Source organism: Fukomys damarensis, unplaced genomic scaffold, assembly GCF_012274545.1.
Source record: "Fukomys damarensis isolate Sample0158 unplaced genomic scaffold, DMR_v1.0_HiC HiC_scaffold_5, whole genome shotgun sequence".
NCBI lineage: Eukaryota > Metazoa > Chordata > Mammalia > Rodentia > Bathyergidae > Fukomys > Fukomys damarensis.
This window is the reverse complement of record NW_022900917.1, coordinates 15,041,414-15,064,762: the sequence shown is the minus strand read 5'-3', so window position 1 is coordinate 15,064,762 and position 23,349 is coordinate 15,041,414. Positions and strand designations below refer to the sequence as shown.

General features: G+C 43.2%; 1 long non-coding RNA gene across 3 annotated transcripts; it reads left to right on the top strand.

Moving 5' to 3' along the window:
* Positions 1 to 6: 6 nt before the first annotated feature.
* Positions 7 to 21,534, top strand: LOC104859066. Of its 3 annotated transcripts, XR_779284.1 has the most exons (5): positions 7 to 171; positions 5,489 to 5,550; positions 17,226 to 17,320; positions 20,376 to 20,478; positions 20,952 to 21,534. It is a non-coding gene; the product is annotated as an uncharacterized LOC104859066 (long non-coding RNA). The 3 variants fall into 3 exon arrangements; XR_779285.1 differs by lacking the exon at positions 17,226 to 17,320; XR_002025200.1 differs by lacking the exons at positions 7 to 171; positions 5,489 to 5,550; positions 17,226 to 17,320 and adding an exon at positions 17,331 to 17,649.
* The last annotated feature ends 1,815 nt before the right edge of the window (positions 21,535 to 23,349 follow it).

Sequence of the window (23,349 nt, the reverse complement as noted above, 5' to 3'; positions counted from 1 at the left end):
TCCTACCGACCTCGCCGCCGCGGGACGGTGCCGGTCACCGCGGCTGCAGTCGGGGACGCAGAGCTGGGGGGTTCTAAGTGCTGTTTGGGGTTCCTGGTTCGCGCGATTTCTGCCAGGCGCTTATTTACGGTAGAAAACAGGAGTCGAGAAAAATGAGTGTTTCTCCTTAGAGTAAGAGTTTCTCTCAGTCACTCGTATACGGATGGCACGGGAGCCCTGCATCCAGACAAAATTAGGAATAACCCAAAACAGCATAGTCATATCTTTGGACAATTTTGTGAAGTATCGAGGATTTTAATGAAAATGCTGCATTTAATGAATTGATAGCCATAAACATAGCTGGCTGTAGGAGTGACATTAAATTAACATAAGAATTGCACTTTGAAGTAGTAATGTACTTTTGAGAGTTTTTAAGACCCTTGCGTAAACATCATGTGACAGCAATCGTGTGGGAGGTGGAGCAAGTGGTAATAATTTTATTTTACTGTTAAGAGGACAGTCTCAAATAATTGCCCAATTCATTCTTTTAATTCAGTAGACTTTAATGCATGTCTGCTATATTGCCTGGTGTGAACGAAGTACTTCATGTCGGTTCCCATTTAATTAGTATTTAAACCAGCAGAATGTTACACAATCCCATGTCTTAATAGGATGAGGATATTTTTTGAAAACAGGTTGCCTTGTTTGCTTTATTAGGCAAAAGAACAAAACTTGTTTAGGAAGACACATCTATTACTAAGTGACAAATCACTGCTCAGTCTAGTAGAACTGTGGTTAAAATCACTTCATCAATATATTTACTGAAAGCCTACCCAGTAGAGAGTACTGTATCTGTAAGTAAAATGAGAAAAAAAAAAAAAAATTCTTGGCCTCCAGAGGCTTAAGATGTGTTCTCTGATAATCATATAAACATTTAAAAGTAGTGAACAAAAGCCTAGTATTTTATCAGGCTTAGACAGTTTTCTATTAGACTCTAAATTGGTTTTTTTTCAAAATAAAAGGTGAAAATTCCGTTATTGTGGTTTAAAAGAAAACTTAATTTGGTGGTTTCATTAATTTACTGAAAAGGCAATATGAACAATAAAGCATTGTAAAGAAAAGGATGAACTCAGTAAAAAAAGAAGTGAAAGGAGATCACCAATAACTGGGAAAGATTATACCCAATGTTAAAAACGACAAAATACCATACCTACGCCCAATGTCATGAGCACCTCTGAAATCCCAGCCCTCAGGAAGCATAGGCAGCAGGATCACTGCAAATTCAAGGCCAGCCTGAGCTACATAGTGACTAAAAGGCCAGCCTATACTATAAAGACTATCTCAAAAAAAACAAAACAAAACCAAAAAACCAGGGCCAGGGATGTAGCTCAGCAGTGCCTCTCCTACCTGGCAAGTGTAGACCTGAGTTCAGTCCCCAATGATAGTGGTGAGGGCGGAAAGGAGACAAAAAAAAAAAAAAAAAAAAACTAAAAAAAATGGATGACTTAATATACTCTAATAAAAGGCGAGGGTTCATTTCCTGGTGAGCTTCACTGAAATATAACTAAAAGAGAAAAAAAAAAAAAAAAAAAAAAAAAGACTAAATAAAATGGATGACTTAATATACTCTAATAAAAGGCGAGGGTTCATTTCCTGGTGAGCTTCACTGAAATATGACTAAACAGGAGAAAAAAAATCAGAAACTTGGTCAGAGAGCAACATTTGGCAAAGTTCTATTTAGGATGGGTTTTAAGCAGGACTTAAGAAAAACAGGGTCCTCCAATCTAAGCAACAGAGCTGTTGTTCTTTGTTCTAATACAAATAAAATCAGTAACTGTCCCTCTAAGTAAAATTTTTTATAAACTTCTGTTCTCATAACATCCTGTTTTAACCTGACCAAGGTCACTGAGGTATGTTAAATTGCAAAACTGTCTCAGCTTGACAAACTGCCTTTGTTCTGCTTGCCCACCCCCAAGTTACTTGCCACTAGGCAGACCAAGCCCCTTGGTAGCATGTATAAAACTGGAGCCTTTCCTTTGTTTGGGGCTCAGCCTTTGGACACAAGTCCTCCAAGTCGGTGTACATCTCTATATATCCTTGTTTCACCCATTGTTCTCTCTGATCTCTTGAGTTCCTGCAACAGTTTGAATCCTCCAGTTAGCAGAAAAGTCTTACCCTCAAATTTAACCAGAGCCTGGATAAATAATTCTCAGAAGACTTCTTTGTAAATCTATTTTGTACAGTCTTCCAACTAGTAAGTCTGATATGTGTGCCCCAGGGCAGCCTAGACACAGGAAATGGATGCCCTGGATGATAGGTAGAAGCATTCTAGTTACTAGACAGGCACACTAATGTTTGTAGATTAGTACTTTGGTGAGGGAGCTAGTCATCAGGACTTGCAAACCTCTGTGGTTCTCACATTTGGTTGTCACTGCCGTGTTTTAGGGAGGTGGAGTTGAATATGTGTAAGGGAATTTAGAAGTAAAGCCTTTCAAGAAAGGGAGGTAATAGAGTCAGGAGAGGGAGTCAGAGCCCATGCCAGGAGTAAACGAGCGGGATTTGGAACTAGCTTCATGAACCTATTCCTTGTTCTAGCAGTTACCTATTTTTCACTTGCAATCTGCAACTTTCGTCAGGTTAGAAACCTGGTTTGTTTTGTTTTGTTTTGTTTTTTATCAAGAAGAATAACCCTATAACATGTCCCCTTCCATTCACTCTCTTTTCCCAGTTGAGCTTTTTGTCTTTCTGTCTTATCTCCCACAAGTCCCCAACCTACTATCATCTAGCTTCCTGCACCGGATTCAAACTCTCCATCAGCACGTATTATTGACCCAGTGGAATCCCTTTGGGTCCTTTTTACTTAGTTTTTACAGAATTTGTCCCTGTTTTCTTCCCTGTGGGTTTTTTTTTTGTTTTGTTTTGGGTTTTTTGGGAAGCAAAATGTTTATTGGTATATTAGATATACATAATGATAACATTCTCCCTCTGTTTTTAAACACACTTGGGGCTTCTGAGATATACTTTCCTTCCTAAACTCAGAATATTCCTCTTTTCCAGTAACCAACCTTTTCCCTAACCACCAGACTGGGCTAGGTACCTTTTTGGGCTTTGCCCTGACTACCCCTCTGCCATGACATTTACTATATAATTTTAAAATAATATGTTCATAGGCTGTCTCCACAATAAGAGAGCCTATGTTATATTTATCTGTATCCCTGCAACTTGGCATGAAGTCTGGAAAATTGGAAGCTATAGGGTTTGGTTTGGTTTCGTTCTACCTAACTTCAAGAAGAAGGCCAGCAGGCTTTTGAACTAATCATGCAAATGAGTTAATGGGAAGTCCATTCAACTTGTTGCTGGCATGGTTACCCCACAGTATATGCATTGGTGCAACATGCTACTTCCATGTAGGGAGTGTTTCCTGACACCTGGCTGGGCTCTCATTTCTGGTGCTGGAGGTAGTGCGTATAGCCAGGCAAGTGGGGACAAACAAGGACTCCTGCACAAGATGAGTTTCAGGACCTCAAAACTGAGAACACTTCAGTGATGATCCTAGATCCTTCAGGTACAATCAGAAAACCCCTCCTTGACTTTAACTGTATAATTCCTAGGGCCGGGGATTTAGCTCAGTGGTTCCACTGCCTGTCTCGCAAGTGCAAGGTCCTGAGTTCGATCCCTGGTACAAAAAAACAAAAACAAAACAGAACAACAGTATAATTCCTTCTGGTAGAGGTAATTACATCTACAAGAAAAAGGCAATAGATGAATATTTGTTAATTACTTTTGCCTTTTTGATTCACTACTCGATTTTTTTCCTCCCATCTTTTTTTGTTTTTTGTCTTAAAAATGTGCTATGTTTATCCAGCTTGCCTATGTTTATCTAATTTTAGATTGCAAGCTGTGGGATAGAGTAATGTCTCTAAATGTGCAGCATCTCGCTGTGGGGCCTAAGATGTCCAATGACATCAACATCATTCAATTAGCCTGTTTTTATTTTATGAATAAATTCTAAGCCTCTCCGGAGAACTTGTTCTCTTGAACTCCACTAGTGTTATATATTTTCAGTTTATATCCAGAATACATTCAGAATTTATTCAGATTAATTTAAAGTATTTGTGTAATGTGACACAAATTAAAGTGGCCTTATGAAATCTTTAAGTAACACTGAGAGATATATTTGAGATAGATAATGAATGAACACAGCAGCCCTCTCCCAACTGAAGAGGCAGACTTTCTGCTGATCCCTGGGGGGGAATATATATATATGATGTCTATAAGACACAAACTATATAATGTTGCAGAAGATCAGCTCCCTGCTTCCCTGGTTTGCTAGGTTGGTGAGGCACATGACTTACTCAAATTTATAAATTGTCAGGCCCACAGTCAGAAGGAACTCCTATGATGAATCCCATTCGGATTGTGTTTTCTTCCATAATCATTATATATTTTCCACACACACACACACACACACACACCCCAGAAGGAAAATGGGACTTTTTTTTTATAAAAAAGTTTGAAATTGGGTCCTGTCTCCAGATTGTGCGTCAGATGACGTAACCTAACTTCGGTTTTGAGAAAGTGGCTGCCAAGTATCTTCGAGCCAGAGACCCAGTTAGGGCCATAAACCCAGACTCATAAACAGAGAAAATGCAGGGTAACATTTGTGCTATACCAGTATACTTGCCCTGATTGTTCCGTGTGCCACGATGCTGTCACCTCCCTAATAGTGGACTTGACAGATAGCAAATTCAGATTCGTGGCAGAAGAAGAATTAAAACAGAAACACGCACAAGATACAAAACATACAGCTGTCACTGTTGTAAACTAATTTAGAGAACAGGAAAATGCGCTGACCACATTAAGGCAGTGTTAAATAGCCCATGGTTGCATAACAAAAAAGCTAAGTTGCCTGTTAAGTGAACGAGTCCATGTGAGGATACTCTGAAATGTATTACGCTCTGGGACTATTGTTCTCAAGGCACATTACATAAGTCCCTCATTTAAGATACAAAGAATAAAGTACATCTTGGCTAAATAGAAGAAATTATATTAAGAATTAAAAGTGTATTGTACATGGGTATTTACTGAATGCGGATAATTTCATTGCCTCCTCACACTATGCTATGGGGCAGGAAACTATAGCACTGCCAATGAATAAACTGAGGTTTAAGAAGCAGAGCCACTTTGATGCAAAGACAGGCAAGAGCCACTTTCAAAAGACAGTCTTTGATGTGGGAATTGAGGGGCGAGTACTTGGAACAATGAGAGGGTGTTGTAAAGTGGGGAAATAACTCCAGGAGTGTCACAGAAGTGAGGATAAGCAGTTTGTGTTGAGGGGACACCAGAGTCCCAGAGCGGAAACGTGGTGGTTTGGGGGGTAGGAAAGGCAGCTGGCAGAGAAGGGCAAGCACAGAAGACTTGGGGGTTGGGAACTGGAAATCTAGAGGGGGGCATGAAGGGAAAGGGAGCGCAGGACCTGATCTTTTGTCCCTGTGTTTTTTTCCATAAGGTAATTCCGGTGATGGTGTGAGAGTACAGGATTTGAAAGATGGAAGACAAAGACCAATTAAGGTATTCTTGGAATGGTGTCACTTTGGTCTTCCGGGAAGGTGAAGGCAAACAAAACAAATTCTTACTGCCTAATGAAAGAAAGCACACAACGTTTATTTAGGAAGACTAACCCGTTTTCCTGTCACAGAAGTTGTTTGAAAATATGATTGAGAAAAAAATTGTTGTGCAGCTCTTTGTATAAAGGACAACGAATATAATTCCTTCATTCATTACAGATCAAGTATTTGTTTAAGCCCGCAGTTTGCGCTAAGACCCTGTCCGTAACATTAGAACTTGCGAAATGTCTGCCCTCCAGGAGCTTGCTTTCTAGAGAATTGGACCATTATTTTATTTATTTATTTATTTGGAACTGGGGATCAAACTTGGCACCTTGCGCTTGTGAAGCAGGCGACAGAACCACTGAGCTAAATCCCCGGCCCAACAATTATTTTAAATAGAATTTTTTTTTATTAAAATGCGGGAACAATTTTTTATGTGGATTTTTCCTTTTTTCAACTCTCAGTAGAGGCTAATTATAATCCAGTAAAAGCATTGTTGTTGAAAGCCAGCTTTGAAATGAAGTTTACCAATCTGGGGGAACTGGTGGTAGTTATAGCCCTTAGGCCTTGTATCTCAATTGTCAGTGGCTTCTTCTGGGCTTTTAAAAAAAAAAGCTGGATTGAATTTGCTTTCAAATTGAAATCACTTTCAAACTGAAGTCTCTAATAGGTCACTAAAGTACAGCTGTCCCAGACTGGTGATTAAAAGAGTTGTGTATATTAACACATATATACTTTATTCATTCAACATATATTTACTGAGTTATACATTAAGCACCTTCAAACATTGCAGATACAAAAATGGGCAAGGGAATTCAGTCCACTAAGAATGCAGAGTAACATCAACATCCTAGAATTCACCTGTGGGGTTTTTCTTTTTTACTCCTGGTAAATGGATTGCGAAGTTCTCTAGAAAATTTGAATACTTCCTGTTCCTTGGAGATTTATAAATAATTTTTGAGAATCGGCTCCCCAGGATATGTCTAGAATAACATATTTCATTGTGTAAGATAAATCAGAGTCGACTGGTTCCGTGAGATATTTGAATCTAACATCAAGAGGCCCATTTGATGTGAGCACCGGGGACCATAATAACTCCTGGCTGAAGCGATGTACTTTCTGTGCTTTCAGGACACCGCTATAGCAGTAAAATATTGTACAAAGGAAGTCACAGTCGAAAGGGTGACAGATGTGATTGCCAGCAATTACAATGCGATAAAGTAAATGGTATAGTAGGAGAGCGAACACAAGCCGTTCTGGGTACGCTAGCAGCACTGAAATAAGCTTTGGGAGTGTTTGGGTCTGGGGTGTGAGAGGAACAATCAGCGGTGTGTCCCCAATTTCATAGTGCCACCACTGGAGGAGGCCTCTTAGAAAAGCTCAGGGGAGCAGAATAAAGTCAAGAAGGCCAGCTCCTGGCTGGACCCTAGGTCAGGCCACCTAGCAGTGTGCTACGCATAGCTCTGCCTCCTGTGGGCGAGGCACCGCCTGGGGAATCACACGTGGCCACCCTGTTGCTTTAAATGACGAAATGAGTTTTGCTTCTATATTACTATTAGGCAGAACCTGTAACTGCGCTTCGTTGGATTGTTTTTCTTTTAGAAAACCGATTGGGTATCAAGGACTTTCCTTCTAGAAATCTTTCTTTCGGCTCATTCCTAGGCTGAGGAAGAAAACAAAATTATGCTAAAGGAGAGGTAACTGCTTAAATCCTCACAAGAGTATGTCAAATGATGACAGTAACAGAATTACGTGTGCAGGTCCCAGTCCAGGAAGTCTGTCTTGGAAGTCTGTAATTGTGTAGTCTGGAATTTAAACCTCCGTGTAATCGTTTAGAATTATTTAAGGTTACTCAGTGATATCGTTATTGGGTAGCTCCTTCTAAAAGTGATTTACCAAATAAATGTCCCTGGGTCTCAGGTTGCTCGCCTCTCCTTCTCACCTCGATTGAAGAATTGACTGAAACAAGCACAACACGGTGACAACGTGTATTTGAAAAGTAAAAGTGAAGCGTGAGGGAGAAATTGACTCTGCAGAGTGAGCTTTGGCCAAACAAAAGAAGAGAAAAAGCAATATAAAAAAGACACCCTGGAAACTGGGTGAGGCGGCAGATCCCAGCACTTGAGAGGCTGATGCAGGAGAATCCTTGCAAGCTTGAGACCAGCCTGGGCTACATAGTGAGTTCAAGGCCAGCCTAAAGTACATAGCAAGACCCTGTCTCAAAACAAACAAAAGTGTACCCTAGATAGAGGACACAGAGTGGACCATTGTGAAGAAAGCCATGATAGCAAGTTCTTCTCCACGTCGACGCCTGTGTTCTTTTATGCTGCCCACGTCTTGAGGAAACCCATGCTCTAGAGCATCCACATCGGGAACACTCGCATGCCTCAGGCTGAGGTCAGGTCCAGGCCATCCTATGGAAAGCCCCTCGCGTTCTCCCAGGGCTTTGGGAGCTGCCTGGTTCGTGTGTCCAGGATTGTGTAATTCACAGGTCACACCTACTTCTCCAGCCAGTTTTACCACAGCCTAACCTCTTATATTAACACCATTTCCTGTTCACCAAAACTTTTGGGATATTGGGCCAGGGATTTAGCTCAGTGGTGCCACCACCTGCCTCGAAATTTCAAGGATTGGAGTTTTAAAAAAAAAAAAAAAAAAAAAAAAGGGAGGATACTGTTAATTCCCTTCCACTTAAAAACCTATCTTTAGCTGGGTGTGGTGGTACATGCCTGTAGTCCCAGCACTGGCTGAGGCGGGAGGATTGCAGCAAATTTGTGGGCAACCTGGGCTGCATAGAGAGTTCCACACCCTATCTCAAAACAACAATTTATCTTTAAAAGGCAATGCAAAGATAGCCTATCTGCCTTTATGTTTTGTTTTGTTTTGTTTTGAGACGTCTCACTATGTAGTGAGACTGACCTGGAACTCACTGTGTAGTCCAGGCTGGTCTCAAACTCACAGGGATCCTCCTGCCTCAGCCTCCTGAGTGCTGGGACTATAGATGTGTACCACCATGCCTGGCCAAACTTTGTTTTAAAAAAAAAAAAACAAATTATTGCCGGGCGTGGTGGCACACGCCTGTAATCCCAGCACTCAGGAGGCTGAGGCAGGAGGATTGTTGCGATTTCTAGGCCAGCCTAAACTACATAGTGAGACACTCTCAAAACAAAAACACCAAAAACCAAACAAAACACACACACATACACACAAACCCCTAGTTTCTCAAAAGAAAAAAGTGAACTAGTGCTCAAAGCCACACCCATGTAAGTGCTTAGAAGTGTCAATGCCATCAAAAGAACTAAGAGGGCTGATCATACATTGGTTAAGTGTTACATGAACATCCAAAATGAAGACTTACAGTGGGTGACAATGGTCATCCTTAGGCAATGCATTGCAGGTAAAAAGCAAAGACAAATTTGAATGTTCTTCAACAACCTTACTGTTAGCATTGATATTTGTATTAGTATTTGATATTTTTGGTAATATCAAGTAAAATAAACAAGTTATGCCAATTTGGTTAAAAATTCAACCTTTTTAGAGTGAGAATTGAATGTTTTATTGAATAATAAAGAGAAATACAACTATTATTTGGAAGAAGAATAAAAAAGTCATTTAGTAATGTGAGAACTAGGTTGAAAATATTAACATTAATAATAACATTTACTAAAATACATCCTTTTTAGGTCTGTTTAATGAACTGGCCAAGGAACAATATTACTACATCATCATGAGCTTGATCATATGACCTCTGTTTAAATTTGGGATTTAATACTATTTTTCACTAAAGGAACCCATATGGCTTAGATGACTGATTCCATGTCTGGGTCTGGGAAGACATAGATGAGTCTTGGAACATTTTGTTGGGCCAGAAAGCAAGTATGATTTAAAGCAAACAAATAAAACAGTGTTGCATGGACGAATACAGAAAGCACTTTAAAGGAACATGTATTAACTAAATTCTGTCACCATGAATACCAGCAGGAAAGTTATGTTTGTTTGTTTTGTTTTGTTTTGGTACCAGGGATCAAACTCAGGTCCTTGCGCTTGCGAGGCAGGTGACAGAACCACTGAGCTAAATCCCTGACTCAGCAGGAAAATTATAACTATGGTTAATTGAAATACTTTGTTTGTTTGAGACAGGGTCTTGCTATGTAGTTCAGGCTGGTCTTAAACTCACCATGTATCCCAGGCTGGTACTGAACTCTGAGAAATCTTCCTGCCTCAGTCTCCCAAGTCTGGAATTACAGGCATGCACCATCATGCCTGGCTAAGAACTTGCATTTTTAATTTGAGTTTATAGTAAAATAGACATGTGTGGCTGGTGACTACTGTATTGAACAGTATAGGCCTAAATTTCAGACCTCTTTGTAAACAGACAAAATAGGTTTACCCAGTAACACAAATTCCTTCTTACCAATTCTCAATATTGCCCATTTCCTTTGATATAAGAATTTATAGTGGGAAAGGGAGGGCAGGTTTGAAGGAAGAAAAAATAGTGTGGAAGTGTTGTTCCTCCTCAGCAGAACCAGAAATTTGTCTCTTGAAAGTGGCATAGAAATATATAATTAAGTGTTGTGAACACGCAGCAGAGTGGGGAAAATTACCAAGAGAAATATTGAGTTACTTGAAAGAGAGGAGTTTTTCCCAGATTATGAAGAAAATGGAACGGTTTTATCAGGGGCTGGTGATCCGTACTTGGATGATACTGATGATGAGGTGAACCCAGAGATTGAAGAAAGCCTATGAAAAGTTTTGTTTGGAATCAGACCATGAGCAAAAACAGTAAAGTTAAAGTTCAGCATATCAGTTTTATGAAAGAGTTTAGGTATGATGATTTAGCAGGATACAAAAAATCAAGAACATGTGTCATACTTACACCAGATTAAGGGTGTTGAGTTGTTGCTAACACACGCGACTTTCATTTTGTTTAATGCTATCTGCCAAAATAAACTTTATTCCTTGTAACTTAAATGTGTACACGTATAAAACAGTTTATTATGTGCAGTTAATTCCACTTTTCTGGCTGCAATAACATCAGCTTTGAAACAAATGAAAAGAAGAAAAAAAAAAGAATCTCTACCAGGGAAAAACAATTTCAATTTGTTTCTTGTACAAGCAACGCATTCACTGTTTACAACATTAAAGCCGCAAAAGGGAACACCGCCCCCTCCCCAGCTCTCCAGGTTACCCTCACGGCAGGCGTCACCCGGGTTTCCCAGAGGGACCTCTCGCTCTCTCGCTCACTTGGGTAGACAGTGCTGAGGCACCACTGCTGTGTGTGAGGCTCTTCTTCATCTGCTGACGTACTGCAGGGAGCTCCAGTCCAATTCTTCAGTCACTTTCTACCATGACAGGATCTGCGTCTTTTTAAAAGACTAGTAGAAGGTGGTTTGCCTGCCATCTTGACCTGAGAGGTGACACCCTGCATGTTAGGAGTGCTGACCTCATTAGCAGGTAATGGCGGCAGCAGGCTGAACTGATGGCAGCACCTACTGCCCACACCGCCCCTAGGAAGGAGGGCCTCATTTCAGCATGCGTAGTCCCTTGACTTTATTTTATTTGTTGTTGTTGTTGTTGTTTTGTTTTGTTTTTTGAGACAGGATCTCACTATGTAGCTCAGGCGGGTCTCGAACTCACAGCGATCCTCCTGCCTCAGCCTTCCAAGTGCTGGGATTACAGGTGTGCGCCACCACACCCGACCCTTGTCTTTATTTTTAAAAAATTAATTATTTGATATTTGAGACAGGATCTTGCTATGTAGTTCAGGCCTTGAACTCACAATGTAGCCCAGGCTCACCTGGAACGGGTGGTGATCCTTCTGCCTCAGCCTCTAAAATGCTGAGGATATAGGCTTTCACCACTATGCCCAGCCCATTCATTCTTTTTGTTTGTTTGTTTTTTTGAGACAGAGTCTCACTATGTAGTTGAGACTGATCTGGAACTCACTCTGTAGCCCAGGCTGGTCTTGAACTCACAGGGATCCTCCTGCCTCAGCCTCTGGACAACTGAGATTACAGGCGTGTGCCACCACACCCGGCCCCATTCATACTGTAAATTTATGTTTAGAACCAAATCTAACTAAATTTTGTGAAGTAACCCAGGATATTATATTGTGATATCACCACATGTGATTGTTTTGCAATGGCACAATTTTCATTTCAATGATATGTAAACCCCTTTGGTGATTCCACTGCACATAGAATAAAACCCAAGCTTCTCACCAAGGCCTACAGGCACTGTGTGATCTGGCTGCAGACTTCATAACCACTGGGGACCAACCACATACACTCTCAGTGCAGCTAGCTCACCTGGTCTCATTGTCTTTATCCACGCTTGTCTTAGTTCGGAGAGCTCTGCCCTAGACTCTTTCTGGGACGCTATACTTTATTCTACAACTGCAGTTTGTTTGTTTCATTTTGTTTTGTTTGAGACAGGGTCTCACTATGTAGTTGAGACTGACCTGGAACTCACTATGTAGCCCAGGCTGGTCTCGAACTCACAGCGATCCTCCTGCCTCAGCCTCATGAGTGCTGGGATTACAGGCGTGCACCACCACGCCCGGCTCACAACTGCGGTTTAAATGTCACTCCTTGTTGATGTTTTCCTTGAATGTGGCATCTGACCAGCTCCCTACTCACATGACCACTTACCCCTACGCCATCACTTTCTCCGTAGTGCTTGGTATTAATCTGTAGTTATTGTATTTGACCATTATCTCTGTCCATTGGAATATCATGTCCCTGAGAACCAAAACTTGAATCGTCTTCACTGCTGTCTTTTTGGTGCCTAGAAGAGTCCTTAGCACATGATTGTATGCAATTAACATTGGCTAAAACAAAAAAATGATGCTGGGGAATCAGCTCGGTGGTTCCATCACCTGCCGCTTGCAAGCACAAGGACCAGAGTTCAATCCCCAGTACCAAAAAAAAAGTTGAACAAGCAAACAATAAATGTGTTTCAAATATAAATGTATTCCAGATATCAGGCCCAGAACTCGAGGTGCTCTGACCAGTGCTGTGTCTCCCAAACAGTCGCTCATTGCCCAGTGATTTCTCAATGGCTTTTGATTTCATTAACTGTCTGGAGTCCCGTGGGCAGCCTTTGTTAAGTCAGAGATGTTGGCCGTGTTTGCCCCGCTGTGATTCTCCAGCTGGGGAGTGCTGCTCTGGTCGGTCCTGTTCATCTTGTAAAGTTCCCGAGTCACCAAGCCGACGTGTACTGGTATCTGCGTCCACATTTGTCAGTCAAGTGTTTATCTGATCATCACTAAAAAATGCATATTTATGAGTGCTTTAATGTTTGTAAAAAGTTTTTAATTGATGTCCATTTATTTGATCTTCCCAAGCTCCTTACTCCAAGGAGCAACGACAGGCATTTTACTGGTCAGGTCCCTGACACTGCAGAGAAATTAAATTTTGCTTGAAACCACACAACCAGTAAGAAATAGAGCTAATAAATGAACTCAACTCTGCCAAATTCAACTTCTAAATTCACGTCCTTGGCTTTGTAGCCATATCACAGCTATTCTCACACTATCTTCGAATAAAATTTTGTAGCTTACAAAGTACTTCCACAAAAACGATCTCATTTGATCCTCTTGACGACCCTTAGGTTTGGCAAGGTGAGTAAAATTCTTCCCTAAAAATAAAACCTGTGTGTCCCTTTAAGGAAAATGTCCACATGCACAATCAAAGCCGTTGTTACAGAGTAATACAAACACACAGAAAAGCACACAGATGCCGTGGACACTGCGTTACACGTGGCCAAAAGAGAATGGAATAAACTACAGAGGTGGAAATGTATAACAGGATTTGGAAAAAGAGGAAGAAACCATATTTGAGTGTGGGAGCCTTCAAGACAGATGAAATGGTCCCTGCAGAGATATCTGCGGGCCCACAGTGTCACACGGAAAATGTGGCCAGAAAATTAGCTTTGCAAAAATAGATGGGCTCCTTCGGAAATCCTGCAAGATGGGCATGCTAAGGAGCTCTCCTAGTTAGGGAGAGACCTTGGGTGTCCAGGTCTTTTATTTGACAGACATGAGTAAAAAAAAAAAAAAAAAAAAAAAAAAAAAAAAAAAAAGAGACAAGCAAAATCTGATGCACCACAGCCGGATAGATGAAAAAGGGTCCTTGCAGGGATGGGCTGCAGTGTGTCTAGTTAAGGCCACGCACACAGTCAGAGATGCTGATGGCACCCAGCTCAGAAAGGGCGTCTGGGGTGGGCTGAGCTGGAGTGGGGAGGAGGCGGGGAAGACAGAGAGAGGAGCGCGGGTTTCCAGCCTGGGCAGCTGCCCTGTGGTGGGCACATCGTCTGTGAAGGAAAGCCTTTTGGCTGAAGCTGAGAGAAGACGAGCTGAGTGATTAAGACGCAGAGTGGGAGGGGCCAAGGCGGTGCTCTGCCCCCTGGGAACAAAACAAGTCTGGGAGGAAGTGGGACGTCAGAGTGGACACCGGGTCATTTCTGTTAACTGCTGGAGCTCTCCAGACCCTGTCCCTTTGCTGCCTACTCACACTGCCTCAAACACTCTTTTCTTGGCAATTCTTTCTTCTTCTTCTTTTTCTTTCTTTTTTTTTTTTTTGGTTTTTGAGACAAGGTCTCACCATGTAGTTGAGGCTGACCTGGAACTCACTATGTAGCCCAGGCTGGTCTCGAACTCACAGAGATCCTCCTGCCTCAGCTGCCCAAGTGCTGGGATTACAGGCATACGCCACCACACTGGTCTCTCTTTTTTTAAAAAAATTCATTCATTGTATTGTCGCATCTTAGGCATAGAGTATGATGACAGTTGTACCTTCACATGATGTATCTTGGTTCTTATTCTTTTCCCCAGTTCCCTGCCCTCCCTTTACCCCCTCCACCGTTCCCTATTTACAAAGACTTTGTTTCCATTCTTTTCATTTTCTCATATTCCATTCCCTTTCCTTTCTCCTCCTCCTCCTTCCCCTTTGCACTTTTTCTTCCTACTTCACATTATCTATTATACTTTTTAGTCCTTATTTACACTTTCAATTTCTCACACCAGAGAAACTATTTGGTATGTACACATGCATGACCTATTTATTTCATCTAAGAGAATGGCCTCAATGTGCATTCATTGAGCTATAAATATCTCTAGTTTTTCATTCTTTATGGCTGAGTAGTACTCCATTTTATTTAAAAAACACTACAAAGCTACTATGATAAAAACATGATGATACTGGCAAAGAAACAGACCTGAGGATCAGTGGAACAGATTAGAAGATGCAGAAACAACTCCAGGCATACTTAGCCACCTCATCTTGGACAAAGGAGCCAGCCACTCTCACTGGAGAAAAGACAGCTTCTTTCACAAATGGTGCTGGAAAATTGCGGTTTCAACTTGCCAACGATTAAAACGAGACCTATGTCTCTCACCACACACTACACTAAAATCAAAATGGATCAAAGATCTAAATATGCAAACAGAGCTGGGGATTTAGCCCAGTGGTTCTGCTGCCTGCCTCGCAAGCACAAGGACCTGAGTTCGATCCCCGGTACCAAAAAATAAAATAAAATAAAATAAATAATAATATGCGAACAGAAACACTAAACTGGCTGGAAGAGAGGTTAGGCAGAACTCTTGAAGACATTGGCATAGGAAAAGATTTCATAAACAAAAAGCCTCAGTTGCATGTGAACTAGCACAAAGAATCAACAGCTGGAATCTTATCTTATTAAAAAGCTTCTGCACAGCAAGAGAAACCACCAAAGTGTGAAGAGAACCACCAAAGTGTGAACCACCTTGTGGGGAAAAAAATTTTACCACCTGTTCCTCAGACAAAGGTCTACTATCTAGAATATATAAAGAATTAGGGCCGGGGATTTAGCTCAGTGGTTCTGCCACCTGTCTCACAAGCGCAAGGGCCCAAGTTTGTTCTGGTACCAAAAAAAAAAAAAAGTTTACAATAGAATATATAAAGAATTAAAAAAAAATCAGACCACCCAAATTTAATGACCCAATTCAAAAAAAACGGGCATCTGAAATGAACAAGCATTTCCCAGACAAAGAAGTAGAAATTGCAAATAAACATATGAAAAGATGTTCAACATCACTGGTCATTCGAGAGATGCAAATGAAAACAACCCTGAGATTCCACCTCATAAGAGTGGAAGCTATCAAGGAATCAACCAATAGCAAATGCTGGTGGGCTGTGGGGAAAGAGGAAGCCTGCTCCACTGCTGGTGGGAGTGCAGACTGGGGCAGCCACTGTGGAAATCAGTATGGAGAAACCTCAGAGAACCAGGATTAGAGATTCCATTTGACCCAGCTATTCCCCTGCTAGGTATCTTTCCCAAAGAATTAAAAGAATCACACCACAGTGATATATGTACATCCATGTTCATAGCAGCACAATTCGCAATTGCTAAAACTTGGAAGCGGCCCAATTGCCCATCAATGGGAGACTGGATAAAGAAATGTGGGAATTCTTTATTTTTTTATTTTTGTGGGTACCAGGGTTGGGACCTTGCACTTGCAAGGCAGGTGGCAGAACCACTGAGCTAAATCCCCAGCTGGCAATTCTTTCTTGAGAAGGATTCGTATTATCGATTTGGGTGTTGCCCTGTGAACTTTCTCTGTGATAACTTAAAAAAGAAAGAGGAAAACATTTAAAAAGTGCACTGAAGACTTTTCAGCCTAAAACAATTATATTAAGTTACTTTGGTTTTTAAAAATTAACATTCATTACTTTCAAATTCAAAATCTTAACTTTGTACATTAAATATAATCATTTTACTGTTCTATTTATAAATGTAACAAATTGATATCAAATTGAATGTATAAATTACATTTATACATTTAATAATTTGGCTATTTTTTCAAATATGTCAGTTTTGTTTTTTTCTTTTTTTTTCTTAGACAGGTTCTCACTATGTAGCCCAGGCTGGCCTCCAACTCTTGGTACTCTTCCTGCCTCAGCCTCCCAAGTGCTGAAATTACAGGTATGTGCCACCATGCCTGGCTAAACACATCAATTTTCTGATTATCAAACCTTCCAAAATTCTTAAGTAATTCTCATTAAACTAATAAATTAGGCCATAGCCAGGCATGGTGGCGCACGCCTGTAATCCCAGCACTCGGGAGGCTGAGGCAGGAGGATCACTGAGTTTGAGACCAGCCTGGGCTACATAGTGAGCTCTAGGTCAGTCTCAACTACATAGTGAGACCCTGCCTCAAAAAACAAAAAACAAAAAAATAAATGAAGCCAGTACACATGATGAGTTGTGATTTCTCTTAGAAGTTCTAAAATAGAACATAATTGAAAATAGAAGTCTATAAAATCAGCATTTCAAGGTTAATTTTAGATGCTTTATTAAACATTAAAAGTGCTTGGGGCACAGGGGCTCACACCTCTGATCCCAGAACTTGACAGGCTGAGGTAGGAGGATTGCTGTGAGTTCACGGCCAGCTTAGGCTATATAGTGAGTTCAAGGCGAGTCTGTCCCACACCTCTCCCAGGATCCCAGCACACCCAGGAAGCTTCTGGAGGCCCTGACCCCCAACAAGAGCTTTAGTTGATGACCCTTAGCAACCTGAATGTCTTTGCTACTGCATGACCTCATACTGAAGAGAAAAAAATATATTAAGATTAAAACCAGTCATCTTTTTCTTCTTAGGAGAAAGAACTGTCTTTAGCTGAAGAACTGCCATAAGATCTTTCTTGAACCACGAAGACTGTTAAAAAGCAGTTGTGAGGGGAAGACAGGCAAAGGTTAGGGTCAAATGGTTGATGTAATGAAGAGTACGTTGCGAGCTCCAGAGGACAGTCAGAGGGAAGCCAACGGTGGTGGGACGCACGCTCTGAGGAGAAGGGAGGCAGGCGGTGGCAGGAGCGGCAGCTGTTCCTGACGGTTTGCAGCCTGCCCCTCCCTAGTTTGGGCGTGCGGTGCTGCGGTCGGTCAGAGCTCGGAAAGACTTGTGGTAGAAGAGTATTTGTGAGCACATCCCAGCTGGCCGTGAGGACATTAACTGTAATGGCGTTGGCGGACTGAATGGAAGCATTGGGCAAGAAGAGACCGGCGAGCTGGAGGCTCCACGACAGTGAGCGGCAGGACGACTAGCAGAAGGAATGAAGTCAGAAAGTGGGGGAGGACGGTCAGAAAGGAGAGGACGTGGGGTAACCATGTGGAAAGTAGCATGGCCAGACCGTAGGGACCTCGGCATCTGGGCGAGCTGGGGCTATTTTACTAGGGGTCCTACTCATCCCGAGGGTTCACTGAAATGCAGATAGTCACTGAATTTCCGTTGGAGTAGGTCGGGTGCGGGCCTGAGACCACACCGGTCCGAGAAGACCTCAGAGATACTAAAGCCACAGGCCCCGGGGTGGTGGTCTGCGGCTTAGGCCAGGGTGCGAGAGCGCAGGCGCAGAGCAGCTCTGTCCCCAGCCTCCTTTCTGCTTCTCAGAGCCTCAGCACCATTTGACAACCCCAAAATGGTTTAACTGCAGCTTTTGACCATTGCCCTGGGGCGAGGATTTTTTTTTTTTTTTTTTTTGGTGCTGGGACTCGAACCCAGGCCTCTGCACCCTCAGCCCCAACATTCACCTTTTAAACTATGAAATTCACACTCAGAGGATCAAAGCATGAGGCAAAAGGGCTGGCTTCCTAACAGCTCCTTTCACAAAGGCAGGGGAGGATTTCTGAGCTGGAAGCACAAAGGGCAGGGGTGGGGCTGGGAGACGCTGGGTATTTAGGCTGGAGCTGGCTGGAGAGGAGGAGTAGTGAAGAAGACTTCTGTTACTGAGTCTCCACTGGGAAGCCTTTTCCTGGCGTGGAGGTAGGGTAGAGGCATCAAACTTTTCTGAGTCCGAGTCCACCAGCTGTTTGATTATCTGGTGTCGGTCGCTGGGTTTTACACCCGCTTCCATGGGTCGGCCTGCTTGCGGGGAGAGAATGCACTGGTCTCTCAAATTCTAGGAAAGCTACAGTTCTTTTCGAGATGAATGTGTCCTCGTTGTCACTTTTATCTTTTCAAGAAATGAATGAATTTGAGTTTGCCACTAAGAAATGGATTTGTTCTCAGGATGGTAATGAAGTCAGGTTGCAGAGTCTGCCGGGGTGACTCCCAGACCCTGGCCTGGTACATTCTCAAGGAAATATTTTAGAAGACCGATTGGGTCATCTTCCTGGTTATTTCCTGGGATGTATTCACCCGGTAGTATGTCAGGCAGCCAGGACCCACCCTCGGGGCTCAGAAGCTTATGGAGATAACATCTGAATTACATCCTAAAGGTTGAGTAAGAGTTTACAGGGCATTCCCAGCAGAATCCAGGTCTATAGGAGAGAATTAGCTAGAGCTGCTGAATTGAATACAACTGGGGTGTAGGGAAAGCAGGGCTCAGTAGGGGTCAGGTGATAGAGAGCCAAGAGTCTCCCGAGCAACATAGTAGAGCCTTTCACCTTTTTTTTTTTAGAAAGAGAGGAGCTCACTGAGCAGTTCAGGCTGACCTCAAACTCAGAGGATCCTCCTGCCTCACCCTCCAGTGTGCTGGGATTACAAGTGTGTGCCACTATGCCCTCTTCACATTTTGTTTTTATCTTCACATTTTTCAAGCAGAAGAATTTAAGCTTGGATTTATCATTCTAGCTCCAGAGTAGAATGCGGTTTTAAGAAGGAACAGTTGGGGGAAGTTGAGAGGGCGTCAAGCAAATCCAAGATGGTGTGTTCTGAGCTGTTGTAATGAAAGAGAAGCATTTAGGAGGTGAATGCCAGCAGGATTTAACATTTGGAAGCTGCCTGTTAGAAGGAATCCTGTTATCAGGAAGATAGACATCGGAGATGTCCAGATTTTGGCTTGGATTTCCTTGAACTCAGGGTGACGCGTCTCCCAGGGTTTGTGTTGCAGATGTGGGGGTGGAGTGAGGTTAGTTCTGCAAGTATTAATGTTTTGTCATCTCTGGGTTCTGCAGGTAGAAGGGTCCCACATTCAGTGACATGTAGTTCCTGGCTGCTCAGAGAGAAAATCAGTGCCAGATGTGAAGAGTTTTTCATTATCCAGGCAGAACATTAGTTAAAAATCTGAGATTGAGGCCCACGAGGTGGAGCACGCCTGTAATCCTAGCACTCAGGAGGCTGAGGCAGGAGGATTGTCATAAATTGGAAGCCAGACTGAATAACATAGCAAGACGCTGTCTCAAAAATAAATAAGTAAATAAATAAATAGGAAGAATGAAGAGGAATTAGGTCCCTTCCCTTTGTCATTGGTGGGGCCTTTCCACTTAGCTCCAGGCCTCGCCAGGGTATAGAGGTTTGCATACTTACTACCAAAGGGGAAGCCAGTCTTTTGTTGTTGTTTTGTTTTTTCAAACAGCATCTTTCTATGTAGTCCAGACTTGCCTTAAACTCGCTATGGATCCCAGCCTGGCATCAAATGTGCAGAAATCCTCCTGCCTCAGCCTTCCAAGTGCTGAAATTACAGGCATATGCCACCACACCTGGATGAATATGCTAGTCTCTTGAAGGGGAGGAAAGCCACTCAGCCATGTAGAGCCAGTCCTGGAATCTTTGGTCCAGCCTGAGGGCTCTGACCCTTCCCTTGAGCTTTTTGCTACATTTGCTTATTAAGCTTTCATAGTTTCAAAAAACCTTGTCAAAAGAGAAAATGGAAGAGTGGCAGATAACAGAATGTACAAGAGTCACCGAAATCTTGTTGGTTTGCTTTTCTGCTCTTTGTTTGCTCATGGTTGTTGGTGGGTGAGGTGGTGGGGTTTCTGCTGTTTTCTTGGTGTGCATTGCTAGCCATGTGACCAAGGCCCTACTCGTGCTAGGCAGGTGCTGTACCCCCGTCCCACTGTTTGAAGCCTGGAAGACTTGAACAAGGCCATGAGACAAGAGCCAAGGAACAGAGATTCAAGATGTAGGAGAGAAGAGGTCAGTAATGGGAGCAGGTCCTAGAAAGGACGGTGAGGGACACGAGGGAGGTCACCAGCCGTCCCCAACAGGAAGACAGACTCCTCCTTGGAGACTGGCAGAGAGGCCCATGCAGCATGGGGTCAGATGGAGCCAGTCACAAAAGACACTCCTGGGGGAGACATCTGAATTCTCAGTGTTTTCAGTCACTTAACAAAATCCTGAGCCATTCAGATGTATTACATTTAATCCTTACAACAACCCTACAAGGTAGGAGCTGTTGGGACTTCACAGGAGTGGAAAGCGCGAGCAGAGAGTTACCATGCGTCCTCTGTCGCGTGGCTTTGGGAAGCAGCCCTGCTCCGCCAGTTCTTGGATAAGCCCAGTCGCATCATGCTGGCCTGGATGAAAGGAGCCGGAGTCCGGTCTGTCAAGGAAAGGCCATGGGGGCGGTCCTAGGGCCAATAATCTTTCTATTTCTGAAATCGCCACAGGGCTGTTATCCCTTTGAACATCGAGCTTGACTTGGATTCCAGATTTTCTAGTTCATCCAGAAGCCTCTCCAATTGCAGCCAACAGCTCAGGGCCTGACAGAACTTCATATCTAAAGCCCTGAATTTACTGTGAGGTCTATCTGTGCATTTCCTCATAAAATCTAGTCTAAGCAAGGAACCCTGCGAAGTCAAGACCCCTGCGGCCATATCTGATCACCCTGTCAAGTTCGTCATCTTCTACTATCACCTCTTGGCCTGTCTCAGCAAGAACCCTGTAAGGTCCATTTAGCCAGAATCCCCTACACCCCATTCTTCCTCATAGTAATTTTCCCACCCATGGATTCCCCAAGTCACTCCTCAGCTACAAATACTCACTTGTTCATGTTGTATTCCCCACCCCACGCCCGCCATACTGGGAATGAAATTCAGAACCTTGCACTTGCGAGGCAGACGCAGTGCCACTGAGCTAAATCCCCCTCCCTCCACATTGTATTTAGAATTGAGCCCAATTCCCTCTCTCACCCTAAGACCCTGCAGTGGTCCCCAAACCTATCTTTGCGGTCCCAAATAAAGTCTGCCTTACCATGCATTATCAAGTATTAGTGAATGATTTTTCCTTAACAGGCCTCAATGGATCAGGCAATCACCTGGTAAGAGTTTGAATTGACCCTTGGTTTAAGAACATCGTGTGGGGCTGGGGATTTAGCTCAGAGGTTCCACTGCCTGCTTTGTAAGCACAAGGTCTTGAGTTCGATCCCTGGTACCAAAAAATAAAAAAATTTAAAAAATTATCTGTTTTTTTTTCTACTTTCATTAAAGGCTAGGATGAAGGAATGTGAAAATTTGTAGTGGTGAAGCTCCTTAACCTGTAACCGTGACTCAGTCCCATGAAACTATAATAGTAGTTGCTTCTAGGGGATTGTCCAGGGCACAATGGCCTAAGTACAGATGTGTTTTATTAAATACATTGACAGTGGACTCTCGAGTTATGACCGACCTGATATTCAAACAACTTGGATTTTGACTGGAATTTTAGTTTTAACTTACAAACCAGTCTTCAGTTAGGAACAAAATGCCAGCCGCTGGTGCTTCCAGATGGTCTCAGATACAGATCTAACCCTTAAAGAAGTCTCAAAGGAACATCACAACATCCTTTCCTGTGTGAGGTTAAATGAGAAATCCTGGGCCAGCGTCTCTCTAAGGACACTGAGATCTGCCTGTGTACAGGAGAGAGACTCTGAAGGCTGGGCAGCGGAGCAGGGGCCTTCACTAACCGGCTTCAATTACAACCAGCCCTGCCGAATGAATTGGGTTTGTAAGTCAAGGGTGCACTATACTTGGTAGATGCAAAGCCCGCAGGCAACTCTAGTGACACAGAGGACTTGGCCCACCAGGCCCCTCCTTCAGTGTAACCCTAGTAGGGAGACAGACTGCTCGCTGAAGAGGGCAGAGTTCTGCATTGGCGTGTGGAAGCCTCTGTGATACACTTCGCCCACACCTCTCTCCCCATTAGGTCAGCCTTTCCCAGAAGCAGTGGGAAAGGCAGCAAAATCAAAGCTTTCTCCTCAGAGCCCTGCCTGTTCCAGGGATTCCTGCTGGAAGGAGAAAAGTGGGTTCCTGGGGTCTGTCTGTGGTTGCTGTGGGAGCTGCCTCCTGAAGCTGGGCTAGAGAGTGAGTGACAGGTGACTTCGTCCATCAGACAGCTTTCCTCCCTGGAAGACTTGTCCCCTCGGGCCACTACCTGGAGGCAGCCCTGTAGGCCCCTGCTGTTTGCCTGCCTGATGGTTTTGCAAAGCAAAAAGAAAACACGTGAAGCTCGGGAATGACCCGCAAGTGCATTTAGTCACCCAAATCTTCCTGGGATAGCCGCAGGTGGCTGTCACCCGAGGTGACACCCTTCTGGGGTCCTGAGGCCAGGGTCTCGTGAGCTTAGCACCTAGGGCTGATTATCAAGTGCTTGCCAGCCACCATAGCCTGCGAGTCCTCTCCCTGTCCTCAGGCCTGGCCTGGACTTTGGGAATGGCTCTGCCCTGGGCCTGCTCTCTTACCTCTGCCGCATTTGTCTCCTGCCTACACCTGGCCCTGCCCTTCTGACTCAGCTCTAAGTCAGCCGTTCATGCTCCCCAGAACCTGGCCACTTCCCTGGACTGGACTTGGACTCCAGAGCTGCCCTTGGGATGGGATTCCTGCCAGGACCAGCACATTTGGCACAAGGTGGATGGGAAATATTCAAGAAACATACACTGCATTTGTATTCTGTATATAGGTTTTGTTCTTTCCGTCCCCTAAATAATACTGAATAACACCTATTTACATAGCATCTACATTGTATTATAAGTGATATTATAAGTGATCTAGAGATGACTTAAAGTACAGGAGAGGATCTGCAAATACTTCC